The sequence below is a fragment of the Lutra lutra genome, chromosome 12 (assembly GCF_902655055.1).
Source record: "Lutra lutra chromosome 12, mLutLut1.2, whole genome shotgun sequence".
Classification (NCBI taxonomy): Eukaryota; Metazoa; Chordata; class Mammalia; order Carnivora; family Mustelidae; genus Lutra; species Lutra lutra.
This window is the reverse complement of record NC_062289.1, coordinates 74,402,084-74,409,386: the sequence shown is the minus strand read 5'-3', so window position 1 is coordinate 74,409,386 and position 7,303 is coordinate 74,402,084.

Here is a 7,303-nt window from a genome sequence, read left to right as displayed (position 1 = left end):
GCCTTTACAATTCAAAAAGAGATGGTAAAGGTATAGATGTATTGGTGGGACAAAAGAGAAACTCCAAAAATAGACCCATAAACTTGGAGACTTGGTATAGGGATTTGCCATCTCAAATCAAAGATGGTGTTTTTAGTAAGTGATGTTGAGATCACTGGATCACAATTTGGGAAAAAGGTGTTGGATCTAAACCTCACACTGCACACCAAAATAAGTTCAAATAGGTCAGAGATAAATGTAAAAAATGAAACCATACAAGAGCTGGAAGAAAGAAAAACAGATGACTTTCCTTTATAACCTGGTGATGTCAAAAAAACTTTCTAACTCTGGCTCAATCTAGCTATAAAAGAAAAGATTGATAACTGTGACTCTATAAAAATTAAAGAGCATTTGCATACCAAAAATAGCAAATTGGGAAATGGTATTTGTAACCGATGTTACAGGGGCTGATCTCACTAAACTACAAGAGCTCTCAAAAAATGAGATCAGAAACCCAGTAAAGACTAGGCAGAAGCTTGAACATCCAGCTCACAGGAAAGAGAGTCAAAATGGCATTTGAACGTATTTAAAGATGTTCAGCCCCACTCAGAGTAACTGGAGTTCAAATGGACACCACAATCTGAGATACCACTTGGCATTGAAAAGGAACAAGCTATTGATACTGATATTATGCTAAGTGAGAGAGGCCTGCCACAAAGGCTACCTACTGTGATTCCGTTTCTGTGACATTCTGGAAAAGCAAAAATTTAGAAAATCAGATCTGTGGTTGTCAGGGGCTGGGGGTGGTGGGATGGGACAGGAGGGAAATGTTTGGGGTGATGAAAATATTCTGCAGTTTGGTTATGTTGGTAGTCATGTGAACATGTTTAACAAAACCGATCCGACTACACCGAAGAAGGTGAATGTTATGGTTTGTAAATTCTACCTCAAAAAAACCTTGAATTTTAAAACCATCAAAACCACACTATAATGTCACTTCTTTCTTATTAGCTTAGCAAAAAATTAGACTGTTGGAGATGCTGTGAAGAAACAGGCACCTCACCCATAACTGGTGGTAGTACATAATGGCACAACCCTCATGTAGGGGAATTTGGTACTCTCTAAAAAAATTACACATGCATTTATTTTATCCACTGGCCTAGAAGTTCTATTAACAGCTTCAGAGTATATTCCACTGAGTACATAAGTTATTATGTAACTGGTCCCCTTCTGGTGGACATTAAGATTTTTAACTTTGTTACTCTTACAAACAATGCTGCAAGGCAAAACCACTTCATGTGTGTGGAGGGTATCACTAGGGAAAATTCCAAGAAATAGAATTGCTGGGTAAAATGAAAGGTGCATGTTTAGTTTTGAAGAGTAATGTTAGCAAATTGCCACCAGTACAGATTGTACCAATTTACACTCTTAACCAGTGTTGCATGAGTAGGACTATTTCCCCTCACCCTTGCCAACAAAATGTGTTATCAAGTTTCTGGATTTTTACCAAAATTATCTTATTTTAGTTTTATCCTTTGGTTAGTTTTCTCTTAAGTTGCTGGTCTCCTGTATTCGCCTTTTGCAATGTGAATTATAACTATTTTTCCCACTTTGTCTATTGTATTTTGAGTTTGCTTTTGTGACTTTTTTTTCTGTATAGTTTTTTTTGTTTTGTTTTTATAAGGTTAAATATCTTCCACAGTTTATGGATTTTGAATCTAGTTAAAAGATTCACCCAGGATCATCTGGGTGGCTCACTTGGTTGGGCATCTGCCTTCAGCTCTGGTCATGATATCCGGGTCCTGGGATCCAGACCCCCATTGCGCTCCCTGTTCAGGAGGGAGTCTGCTTCTCTCTCTCTCTCTCTCCCCCTCCCCACTGCTCATTCTCTCTCTCTCTCTCTCAAATAAATAAAATCTTTTTTTTTTAATGGCCCTTCCCAGTCTAAAGTTATTACAGAACTTTGCCATATTTTTTCTAGTGTCTTTATTAAAGCATTTTTCCATTTTTTACATTTAACTCTGATTCCATACGGAATCCTGGTGTATAGTTTCTTAAGTAGTGCATTATCCTAATATGGTTTACTGAATTGCCTATTTCTGCCCTAGTGACTTGCAGTGCTACCTCCACTATGTATTAACTTTCCGTGTAGTAGAGTCCAATTCCATTCTTTCAGCTTTGTTTCATTTGTCTGCCTATTAGGTGCTGGAACCACACTTTCTTAATTAAGGCTCTTACTGTTTGGTATAGCCAGTGCCCCGTTCCTTCATTCTTTCTTTCCTTCCTCAGCAGAGTTTTTCTAGATATTTCTACCTTTTTTATTTCCAAATGAACATTTGAGTTGTCCCATCTAGTTGAACAATGACGAAGCCCTCCAAAATAGTGCCCAGTACTAATCAGAAACTTCTTTTTTAAATTAAATTTGTCCTTTTTTAAAGGTTTTTATTTATTTGAGAGAGAGAAAGCATGAGCCAGGGGGAGGAGCACAGGGAGATGGAGAAGCAGATTCCCCGCCAAGTAGGGAGTCCAGTGCAGGACTCAATCCCAGGACCCTGGGATCATGACCTGAGCCTAAGGCAGACATTTAACTGACTGAGCCACCCAGGCATCCCAAGTTAAAATTGTCTTAAATGTATAAATTAGCGACAGGAGAACATCTGTTTTCTTCCTAAGTAAGCACAAAGCATACTTTATATTTCGAATACTAGAATTTTTGGCTTTAGATTTGAAGGATTAAAATACTCAACATTGTGTAGTAAAACAGCAATAGCTATAATACAGTTATTACTAATGTAGTAGCATCTCACAGTGTCTATAAAAGCATTCACAATTATTCATTAAAGTGCTTTTAGCGATGTGTCCCTTTCTGTGTATAACTATTTACTTCTCTGACTAGTCTTCCATATGTTCTAATGAAGCAAAGCTTCTTGTCCTAAACATTAAGTATTAGCTTGATACTATGATATAACTCTTAACCTCCTCCTCCTGTTGTCTGCCTCTATTGCCTGTCACTTGTTTAGATCCAATTGCATCATTAAAACACAAATATTTTATGGGTACTTTGAAAATCCGAAAGAATCAACTCGAAGAGCACTAACACAGCCAAATATAAGCAGATTTTAAAAAAAGTAGTGGTTATTCTACACACCAGAACTAACAGTGTAAGAAATATAATACAAGGAAAGACCCCACTTTCTATAGCAACAGAACTATAATAACCTAGGAAAAATAAATTTAATAAGAAAAGTACAAATATTAGAAGAAAATTATGGAATTTTAATAAAGGAAATGAGAAGATTTTTAATAGCACAACAGTATTATAACACTTTCCTAAAATAATGTTTGTACATAATCCCATTTTGATTTGTTTGGAATTGCATTATGTGGAAGTTTGAGTTTATTTTAAGAAAAAACAAGGTATTTTAGTTTAATAAGTTTATTTTAAAGTTCATCCAGAAGAGGGGCACCTTGGTGGCTCAGTGGGTTAAGCATCCAACTCTTGATCTCAGGGTCATGAGTTCGAGCCCCATGTTGGCTCTGCACTGGGTATGGAGCCTGCCTGAGAGTCTCTTTCCCTCTCTCCTCCGCTCCACCGCCCCCGCCACACGTCTGTCTCTCTCTCTCCCATTCTCTCTTGAAAAAAAAGTTCATCAAGAAGAGAAGAGCCTAGAAATTTTTGAAGATGAGGCAGGCAAAAGACTTTCTCTAAGATACTAGAGTGTACTGCAGTACATAAAACTGTGGATCTCTGGCAGGAGGATTGAATTAAAAAGCCACTAAAATGCCAGAAGCATATGTAGGTTTTTCCCCACCATTTTCTTTTTAAGATTTTGTTTGTTTGTTCATAAGAGACCAAGAAAGAGGCAGAGGGAGAAGCAGGCTCTCCCTGTAGTGGGGAGCCCAAGGCAGGACTTGATCCAAGGATCACAACCTGAACCAAAGGCAGATCCTTAACCAACTGAGCCACCCAGGTGCCCCCGCACCATTTTATTATGAAAGATTCTTTTTTTTTTTTTAAGATTTTATTTATTTATTTGACAGAGATCACAAGTAGGCAGAGAGGCAGGCAGAGAGAGAGAGGAAGGGAAGCAGGCTCCCTGCTGAGCAGAGAGCCCGATGAGGGGCTCGATCCCAAGACTCTGAGATCATGACCTCAGCTGAAGGCAGAGGCTTAACCCACTGAGCCACCCAGGCGCCCCATTTTGAAAGATTCTTAAGCATGCAGAAAAGTTGGAGAAATTTTAGAGTAAACATTCATATGCCTAGACCTAGACTCTACCAGTAACCTTCAGTGTTCTTGGCTGTATCACGTGTAGTCCTCCTTCAATCTAGGTTTTTTAATTCAAAGTAAACTTCAGATATCAGTGTTCTTTCCCCTTTAAACACCTCAGTATGTGTATTATTAACTGGGGTGTTTTTGTTTTTTTTTTTAATGAGGCTTTTATGTTTACAGTTTTGGAATAGATTAGACCCTTAGAAGCATACTGGAAATTTTTAAAGTGAAAAATCAGGTACATTAATAAAGAGGTAGAAATTAATAAAATATTATCAGATTGCCAAGATAAAGATTTAAAACCTAGACGGAGTGCCTGGGTGGGTCAGTTGGTTAAGCACCCACCTTGTGATTTTGGCTCAGGTCATGATCTCATGGGTCGTGAAATTGAGCCCCACGTTGGGCTCTGCACTCAGTGGGGAGTCTGCTTGAGATTCCTTCCCTCTGCCTCTCCCCCCACCGGAGCTCATGTGCTTGCTCAGTTGCTCTCTCAAATCTTAAAGGAAAAAAAAAAAAGATTTTAGAAAGAAAGAACACAGACAATCCAAAAGGGATTGGGCAAAAGATTGATGAACTAAGCTCCCTCAATAGTTATTTGTAGCAGTATTAGTGAATCGGCTTCTTTGGAAAGCAGTTTGCTAAAATATTTCCATATGTAATATGTACAAAACCTTTGACCTAGGAATTCCATTTAAATTTGTTTCAAGGAAATATATATATATATTAGGTTATTTAATATCTCAACATCATTTATAAGAGTGAAAAATTGAAAACCCAAATTAAAATAGGAAATTTAATTAAGTAAATTATGGTTATTTATACTGTTGGGTCTGTGTATCTATTAATAATCATAATGTTGAGTCCTAGAAAACAAATAAATTGGTACATGTAAACCTAGCCATATCAGTAATTACATTCAGTATGAATGAAGTAAGTATTCCAACCAAAAGCAAAGTGTGTCAAACTACAAGATCCAAAATCTATACTGTATAGAAAAGTCTTTAAATTCAAAAATACAAATAGCTCGAATATACGAGGGTAGAAAAATATGTACCATGAGGACAGTAACCACAAAGGAGCTGGAAGAACTACATTAATATCAGACAAGTATACTTTTTAAAAAACTGCTAGAAACAATGGAGAGATGTTTCATATTGATAGAAGGGACAAAACTTCAGATTTAAAAACCATAAATGCATCCAATAACAGCACTAAAATATATGGAGCAAAAACAATTCAAAGGAAGAAGAGATAAATTCAGCCATTACAGATGGAGATTTCAATACTCTAATACTCTAATAAAAAAGGTAGACAGTAAGGATATAGAAAACTTGAGTAATGTCCCAACTCTGCTTAACTGAAAAATATAGAACTCTCCACCCAGCAACAGCAGAATATACGTGCTTTGAAAGTACATATAGAGCTTTGTCAATAAGCTTAAAGGTTTGAGATTATTTAAATCCTATATTAGGTGCAAGAGAAATCAGAAAACAAAAAGTTACATTCTTCAATCACACGTAGAGATTAACAATAGAAATTTGGGCAATCCTTGGACACTTGGATTTTCTTTTTTAAGATTTTATTTATTCATTTGAGAGAGAAAGAGCATAAGCAAGGGGAGGAGCAGAGAGAGGGGGAGAAGCAGACTCCCCACTGAGCAGGGAACCCGATATGGGGCTCAATATCAGGACCCTGGGATCAGGACCCCAGCTGAAGGCAGACGCCCAACCAACTGAGCCACCCAGGCACCGCACTTGGATTTTAAACTTTACACTTAAATCCATGAGTTGAAGAAATCACAAGGGCTATAAAACATCTTGAACTGAATTAAAAATGAATGCACAACATGAAAACAGTTTATGAGATGCAGCAGAAGCAGTGCTTGGAAGGTCATAGCTTCATATGCTATGAAATTCATATGCTCAACTTCCACTTGAAGCTAGACACAGAAGACCAAATCAATCTCCTGTAACTGAAAGGAAGGAAATAATAAAATTCAGAACTGAGGTCGATAAAATAGAAAACATAAAAACAAAAGAAAATCAATGGAACCAAAAATTAGTTCTCTGAAAAGATTTTTATATATTGTCTTTAATTAGACTAAGCAAGAAAAAAGACCCAAATTGCCAAAGTGAAAACTGAAAGAGGAAACATGATTATGAACCCTAAAAGGAACTGAAAAAGAATATTATGAATTTCTTTAAGTTCATAATGGACATTGGACAACTTAAACATCAGAAATTAGATAATTTCAATGGAATAAATTCTTAAACACAAACAAAACTTGACTAAAGGAGAAATAGAAACTCTGCATATATGTATATCAAGTTAAGAAATCGAATTAGTATTTAAATGTCATCCAACAAAGAAAAGCCTCAGCCCAGATGGTTTTGCTGATGAATTCTGCCACTTAAAAAAGGATTAAAGGGCTCCTGGGTAGCTCAGTCATTAAGTGTCTGCCTTCAGCTCAGGTCATGATCCCAGGGTCCGCGGATCAAGCCCCGCATCAGGCTCCCTGCTGGGCGGGAAGCCAGCTTCTCCCTCTCCCACTCCCCCTGCTAGTGTTCCCTCTCCTGCTTTGTCTTTCTCTGTCAAATAAAGAAATAAAATCTTTAAAAAAAAAGTCTATTTCCCTCCATTCAAAGTTCCATCTTTAGTGGAAAATGAAACCTGGTTTCATGACATCCAGTTTGATAAAACAGAAGCTTAGAGAAATTTTTCCTACCTGAAGATGTTTTTGTTTTTCTTCTTTAATGGGTCTGGATGTTTATAACTCAAAACTTGGAACGTTTGAAGATAATATCTTCTTCAGAATGAGAAACAATTTTTGTTAGGTGTTGGTAGAGGGTACCAATTCTATGGGTCAGTTTACTGTGTTAAAAACAACCTAGAAATAATTCGAAATTTAGATTCTCATTCTTTACCCTTAGGGAATATTGAGGGAAATGCCAAATTTATTTCATCTCATTATGATAAATCCAACCTCTGGAACCACAACTTTGTGCTTGGTTGTGCAGAAAAATACTTCCCTGTTGTCAATTTTTAGGCATT